The sequence below is a fragment of the Hippoglossus hippoglossus genome, chromosome 12 (assembly GCF_009819705.1).
Source record: "Hippoglossus hippoglossus isolate fHipHip1 chromosome 12, fHipHip1.pri, whole genome shotgun sequence".
Classification (NCBI taxonomy): Eukaryota; Metazoa; Chordata; class Actinopteri; order Pleuronectiformes; family Pleuronectidae; genus Hippoglossus; species Hippoglossus hippoglossus.
In genome coordinates, this window is record NC_047162.1 from 9346053 (window position 1) to 9354187 (window position 8135).

General features: G+C 45.6%; 1 protein-coding gene across 1 annotated transcript in view; it reads right to left on the reverse strand.

Annotated features, from left to right (window-relative positions):
- The window catches only part of znf462 (zinc finger protein 462), a 43730-nt gene extending 36058 nt beyond the window's left edge, over positions 1-7672 (reverse strand). The window contains 1 exon segment of the mRNA XM_034601911.1: positions 7309-7672. The gene's annotated coding sequence lies outside the window, so the exon portion shown is untranslated.
- Between the last annotated feature and the right edge of the window lie 463 nt (positions 7673-8135).

Here is an 8135-nt window from a genome sequence, read left to right on the forward strand (position 1 = left end):
GCTTCAGAGATCATCTGATTCAACATCAAAGTTAATGCATTACAAGATCTGACCATGTGCCACCTCAGTTTTAAAGGACAACAAGCAGAGCCCAGAGGATCGAAGGATTTTGATCTTTGGACCTCAAAGTATTCTGCTGACAGAGGCCTTCAAGGAAGTCCTCACATCAAAAAGAGAGACGGAGCAAGATAAAAAAGGGAGAGAGGAATGCCACCAGCAGGACTTTCAGTTGCAATACTAATCCCTGGAAGAGATGATAATTTTCGACTTTACGTCTGGGTTGTCCATACTGCAAGGTCAGACGGTGCCTGTGTCAGCCTGCCTCTTTCCGACAGATGGTTACCTGACATCACCCCAAACCCAGACAGCCTTTAATACTTAATATCACTCCACTCGCTATCCTCTTTATATTCTTTCCTTGCAAAAAAAGATATTTCCATTTCCAAGACATCCAACTTTCTAATTCCATGTTTCCCTCTTAAGCTGCAAAGCAAAAGAAAGAGAAACTGGCCATCATGGTACAAGTAACCTTGCTCCAAGGGTAGCCTTTGTGTTTCCTCCTGAAAAGGGGGACGGCTGCAACAGAGAGCACTGAGTAGCGACATTTGGCCTCTTTTGCACAAGCAGATTAAGAAGAGACAAGCATTAACAGCCATCTTCCGTGAGGCTACTGTCTTCAGGTTGTCATGGTGAAAACTCAACATGAAAAAGAATAATAATGTCAAAGTGTGGTGCGTACGCTCTTTTGCATCTCCTGCATTTACTTTTTAATCACGAGCCTTCAGAGATAGTTATGTGACCTTGAAGCCTGAAATTTTCACAAACCAACAAAACAGGGGGCTGGTAAATCCCTCAGCTAAAGCCTGCTGGGTGTGAAGATTAGATAATGAATACTCATACAAAATCACTCTCTTCATTCCTGTTAACAATACCAAAATGAACCTTTTCATCTTCACTGATCTTTTTTTTTCTATCGCCACGGTGTGTGTGTCCTCAATGCAAAAAAAATATAAAGCACCAAATTCAGAATCCAGGAAACCAAGCAGTTGTGTGAGAGAAGAAGAGTTGGAAGGAAGCAGACATGCATGACATGAGTCCTCTGGAAGCTCAACCTTCTTTTAGTGTAGTCACCTCACTTGGCTGCTCCCTCGTCTCCCCCTCTCTCCTTCTCTCCCTCTCTCTTTCTCTCTCGGGGGCTGACAGAATTATCTTCTGCATCAGAGCTGAGGCTGGGCCAACGCTCCACACAGAGGACTCCATTTCACACAGCCAGCCCCACTGTGGCCAAGGAGACGCAGCCAATCACGCCGGAGTATCAGTGGCATTGGCCATCCACCATTTTGTGCTCCTCAAGGTCTTTGACTGTCCTGCTCAGCTGAGTGGAGCTGTTGCCTCACTGCACTCACTCTGCTATCTTGTTACACAGATGGAAGTGTTTAAGTTTAGGAGCACAGACCTGAGCGAGCAGCTTCCCCTCCTGTCGGTTCCTCTGCAGAACGTCACGACAGTCAGCGAAAGCAGAAGTGAGATGTGTGATGTTTTTTTCTTCCTTTTTGCTCGCTGCAGAGATGGCCACCTAGAGTGTGGTTCTGATGGTCTTCTCAAGCTGAGGCGATCTGAGGACTGTGCCTCTAAATATGGAACTGTCAACCACACTGTCATAGAGAACTGTAAGAGAAGACATCAGCTGCATGTTTCTGTAGAAAGGTAGTGACCTGACATGTTCTATGGAAGAGCCAAAATCCTTATTTTTCTTGACTGAAAAAGCATAAGAGATCAAACTAGGGGCAACCCTCAGTGACATTATTAAATATTCCATCCAAAAATGATTAAGTGCATAATTTAATTAATAGCCTCAGGCGTGATTATTTTTACAATTCGAAACGGGAAGCGATAGGTAGATATATTTGGTTTTCTCCAGAGGTTTCTTCCCTCGAGCTTGAACAGAAAAATATAGAGAAGATGAAGAAGAATTCTTTCAGGTAGTGGAGACAAGTAGGCTACAGCAAAAGAAAATACACACACACACACACACACACAATTCAAAATTTGTTTCATTCAGATTTCTACCAGCTGAAACACACAGGTTCACGGGCTGAATAAACACTGTCAGCGAGTCGGGCAAGTGAAGGATGCCCAAGGACAGATCTTGGAGAGAAACCAGGAAGTGTTTTTTTTCCACAAGGACAATTACTCCAGGAAACGTTACATTCCATGCAGCCTTGTAGTCCGTCTATCCCGGGAAAGCACTTCCTGACATAAATCAATCTGCTGCTGTCTCAAATAAATCCAGTGTTATCTCACGCACCGTATACAACGGACTGAACAAACCACACAGATTAAGGTCGCCTCTCAATGTGCCAAACTTTGCCCCCCCCCCCAAAAAAGGTCACTAGAGATCTAGTGTCCTCACTCCTTCTCAAACCATCTTCCACTGATCTCAAACGTCTAAAACCTCGATTTCCTTCCTGATTTTATTTTCATTATTAAAATGCCTTCAGCAGTATGTAACTCCATCAGCTCACCTCAAAAACACGAGCAGAAGAAAAGCCCGCGAGATCTGCTCAAGGGCTTCTTGTAAGCGGTGCTCAGTGGACAACTGCCAGAAAGCTGCGATGCTTACTTCCTTGTAAGCCTGACATGTCAGTTACTACAGTTACAAGGAGTGGGTGAGGTTACAAGCTACTCTGGATGGAGTATTTCAGAGTCACCAAAAGAGGACACAGGAAGCAGTAAAAAAAATAAATAAAAAAAAAAAAAGAGCTGAAAAGCCAAAGGCAGTTTGCTTTGCTCGCAGAAATGTTGGAGAAAGGACTCTGCGACCGCAATCTTTTTAAAGCTTCTGCTGAGTTTATCTAAGAGGAGAAGAGAAGTTCTCCTTTAGGTTCAATGAACTGACCTCTCGAGGCAACTCAACAAGTTTGAGAAGGGAAAGAGGAGAGACCCATCAATATTAACTTACCACTGAGACCTCCTTTCCAAGCTCTTAAATATTTAATCGTCCTTGGACAGCTCTGTTTCTTCGTAGGCCGGGCCAGTGTGGATCCCTTCTATAAGACCACTCCTGTTACTGCTCAATGAAGGCCTTGTCCAGTGGCACCACACTGCCCAAGGAACGGGCGTCTCCAAAGAATTCAGGATTTTTTCCACCACAGGCAGCTCGAGGCTGACAGAGCTGGTTCACTGTGTCTCTTCAGAGAAGCACATGAATCCTGACTTCAGGCTGGAAACCTGAGGACGCCGTATAGTTGGTTGCATTTATCTCATCAGCATGGCCGCTTTGTACCTGAAGTGTTAATTTGCTATAAAGCTCGTGCCCTGTTTTCACATATGTGTGCCAAAAGATAGACAACCGTCTGAGCTACATGGGTTTTTTCCCAGGAGGGGAGAGGCAGTGTTGATGTTCTGATGGAAAGCAGAGAGGAGGAACCAGTTTGTCAGCAGTGTAACGTGGCAACTGACAACAGAAACTGGAATGACACCTCTAGCGAGCCACTTCCTTGTTCCTTTGTAACCCTGAGATGTTGTGTGTTTGGTTTTCAAACAGGCCTGTACCTAGTTACCTTAAATCATGCGGTTGATCAATGTGGCTTTAAGCACAACACAATCAAATCTTGCAGCTAAATCAAATCTTGCAGCTAAATCCAGAAAGGCACATGATTATTTAGTGCGGAAGGTCAGTGTAGTTTTGCTGGTCGGTAACGACTGTAGTGCTGTGGATGTGGGGCCTGTGTGTCTCAACACACTTACAAGTGTAGCAGCAGGGCCAGGCTGCATCTCATGAGCCATGCATCATGTCAAGAAAGCACTCACTGGAGCATTTCAATTTGCTTTTGTGCGCCTCCATAGCCTTCTTCACTGCCCCAGGTAGAGAAGAAAGGAGGAGTGCATCACCCAATGTGAGTGAGTGAATGAGAGAGAGAGAGGGAGGGAGGGAAGGAGGGAGGGAGAGTTTGAGCATGTGTGTGTGTGTGTGTGTGTGTGTGTGTGTGTGTGTGTGAGTGCAAGAGACACAGAAAGAGAAGCTAGAGTGAATGATGAGCTTCACAACCCTTTCCTTTCAGTGTTCAAACCATCACAGAAGTCTCTCTTGTTTAATCCTCCGTCCTCTCTGTCGAGATTTTTAGCGTAATCCTGAAATACCTTGCGGAAATCCAGTTATGTAATTTTTTTTCTAACTGTATCACCACGATAGTTCACTCTGCCCTGTCACCCCAAAGCTGAACTGCAGCAACAATGTGTGTTAAATATTGAATGCAGAGGTAAAATTCAACTACTTATGGCCTTTGTTGCACTTCAGACACGATGCAAATCTTTGCTTCGAGCTGCAAAATTAAATTACAAATTAAACCTGTATATTATGTTATGACATGGAGCGGTATATTATAGCAGGTTGCAAGATACTGCGAATAATTAAATCAGTACTCGCATTACCTGTATTTTACATGTATAGTCCAAGAAACCAGTATTTCTATATTACCACAACACAAGGTTGTTCTGTGTCAGCTACTTTGTCATGAATTGAAAACACAAGTGATGATTATTAACATTATAGATTTTATCAGGGGATTATTCCCTTGATTAGTCGATTAATCTTTTCCTTTAAAACTTAAGAATTTCCCATCAAGTTTGTGACATGTTTTTAAAAATGTCTTGTTTGGTTTAAAATCCAAAGAACTTCAATTTACTGATATACTATGACAGAGGTGAGCAGTTTTTATTGGTTTACACTGGTCCAAATTAAACAATAGAAGCAAATTCTTATGCTGGAGAAACAGGAGAATGTTAATGGACCAATTGTTTTAGCTTCACAGGTTCTCTTTAAGATGCTTCCTCAAGGGCCCTTTTCTTTTTTTGACAATAAAGTAACTGCCACACAGAGAACCCTGAGGACTTGTGGGGCCTCTCCGTGGTTGCCCACTTTGTCCTGTTAGTAATCCAACCTCAGTTTACTATAAGACAAACTACTTGAAATGCCATCTCCGCCACAGCAGAAGAAACAGTCCTGACCCACGCGACCGTACGCAGAAAACCTGAGCGCGAGCACATTAACTACTACAGCAGCACTTCACAATCTAGAAAGAGCCAAGAATGTGTGGAAGACTTGTGAAAGTTACAACAGGACCTCTGTGTAGCAAAGGGACGGCGCACACTGGGTCAGAGATCTGTGGAGAACACATCCACGGTTTTACATCAGCGGGCTAATTCGAAGAACATCCACCGTCCACCTAGACTATTTCCATGGCACCCGTCTGCGAGACAAATGTGTCGACCGCAGCAGATTCCAGCCCGGCCGTCCTCTGCCGGCTCCTCCTTGAGAACCTGTTTGCCCTGCCACACCGGAGGAGAAGGAGCATCGCCACCATTTTGATTGCTCTCCTCAGCCCCGGCATTGTCGCAGCACAGTGTGTCAGCTCACAGTCTCCTTGTCAGCAAGATTTCACACAGTGGCCGGGGGGGAACTGCAGAGCCCCGCACACACGCACACACACACATAGAAAAACACACTACGGCTTGCAAACACACCTCCACCCTCCTGACAGGCAGGTCAACACACACCTCAAGGATGTGATGTGTGGAGAGTCATCTAAGGCTGTGCATTGTATGACAACAGAGCTTGGTAATAAATGGTCAAGAGCCTAATCCATTAGTCCAAATAACTTTAAAAGTGATTCAAACACACTTCAAAACACAAAATAGATCAGTTTAACTTTGACATCACAGGCACGTGTGTCGTTGGATGAACAGAAGAAAACTTCATTATGCTCCTGTTTAACTCGTCGGTCAACAAATGATAAAATTAAGACTGGAGACGGGAGCCTGGTTCAACCAAAACCAAAGAGTCGTCTTGAGAACTTACGTGCACAAGAGAGAGTGTGTGTGTGTGTGTGCATGTTGCGTGTGTGTTGAGACCACTTTGTTGAACATTAACCACCAGCGTGGCCAAATCACTGCATTATTCAGCATTAGAATTCAGACCTCATTCATGAGTCCGTCAGCCGTCGCGGTCGCAACGTCCAGAAAAGTGTCAGCCGCAGATCACAAACAAACAAACTAAATAATCCCACATACTATTTGAACACCCCTGGGTTGTAAAATGAAAGGTTTGCACAGGCAACCTTGAACGATCCGGCCTCACTTTGTCTGAGTTCTTCTTCTGCTTCCTCTGGTTGAATACAACTTCAGAGGGTTTGAAAAAGCAGAAGAAGAAGAAGAAGAAGAAGAAGAACTGGAAGAAGAAGACAACCTCTGTCATGGCGTGAGGGGATCCTGCCTGTCCTGTCTGTCCTGTCTGTCTTGTCTGTCTCTGACTCCAGGGCTCTCTCTCCCTCTCCCTCTCTCCTTGGAGACTCATCTGCTTTCCTCCATTTTATGGTGAAGCCCTTCCACAGGCTGACATACCTGACTTGAGACCAGTGACAGCAAACACACACAGTGCAGGAGGAGGGACACACACACACACACACACACAAGCGGCTAACAATGTAGCACTGAGCACCACAGAACAAGAACAACACACTGGGATTAAAATAAGACAGGAACACATGAAGGCGCACAGGAGACATGTAGCTCCAACCCTGTGGAGCCACAAATCTCCTGTTTAGAAATAAATGAGGGAAGGAGGAGGGGGCACGTACATGCTGAGTGTGTGTGCATGTGCGTGTGTGTGTGTGTGTGTGTGTGGACCCGCGGCTAATGCCAGCTCCTCTGTTGTCGCTAATGGAGGCTGGAGAGCAATCCGTGCAATGGCTTCTCCATGAAGCTAACGCGCAGCAACAACGCGCGGCCGGAGAGAGCGCAGGAGGTGGTGGAGGGGTGAGGAGGACACACGGCACGGCACGGCACGGCCAGCGGCAGCAGCAGCGGGGCTACAATATCCCCCCTGACCAGACATGTCAGAATAACAAAACACCACCTCTCTCTCTCTCCACCACCACCGTCCATTTCCTTGTGTCACCGCTGACAACAAACCGAAAGGCGACATAGCAGCGAGGCAGCGGCGTTAGGAAAAACGAGAGGAAGCGAGAAGACCCACTTGACTTTGGGTGCCACAGCCGGAGCGCCCACCCGGCTTTAAAGCACCCTGTCCCCCGGCTTTCCTCCTTCCAAAAGTCCCTGCCTTGGACTGGAAGGAGAAGCGAGGTGGTGGAGGGGGGGATCAGCTCTTTCCAGGTCATTCACGAGGCGCTCTCCAAATCATATCCCATGATCTACCATCTAGCAGACCTTGAAAGCCCAGCGGAAACCTTGGAAATACGGTGCAAGAAGAAGAAGAGGAGGTGGTGGGAGAAGAAGGACAAAACTCACTGGTACAGTCTTCTCCTCGAGCGATCCTCCCAAAAGTTGTCCTCGTATTTCATGCGTGCGCCCAGTCGCTCTAATGGATGATCGCCATCTTTCCTGCTTCTCCTCCGCGCTGCAGCTGCAGATGACCTGAGATCCGTCTGTCTCTGAATAATGAGCAACCACACGGACGAGGAAGACAATCTGCGGAGCGGGCTCACACAAAGAAGTTTGGGAGACGAGCAGGCACCAGAGGGTGCACAAGAGTTTGCGATGAGACGAGGGCGCATCAGCGGGATGGACAACGTCTGCGTCTGAGAAGCTCATCCTTCATCCAGACTGAGGGTCGGGGAGGGAGAAGCCTGCAGAGCCCTCAGCCAGACAGACCCACCACCACCACCGCCAGATTACATGCCGGCAATTTTATATAGGCTTTCCATATAGTGTGTCTGCCACGTCATGGGGTTATCTGCAGTTCACTTTGGTGGTGGTGGTGGTGAAGCTTCACACTTGATCCAAACAAATACACAACTCAGATTAGATTAAAGATTAGACAGACAGATAGATAGATAGATAGATAGATAGATAGATAGATAGATAGATGGATGCACTCATATTATAACATAATATTAGCCTATAATAAATTGGTTATCTGCAGTTCACCTTGATGGTGATGTTGCTTCCTTTACACCTCAAGCACAAACACACAAGATAGATAAATAGATAGATGAATAGTATCTCATATTTTAAAAATATAATGAATAATAACAACATAATAAAAACCATAATAAAAAAAGTAATCTACTTGAAAAATCTCTAGTCCTGCCTTTTTTTAAATAGATAATATTATT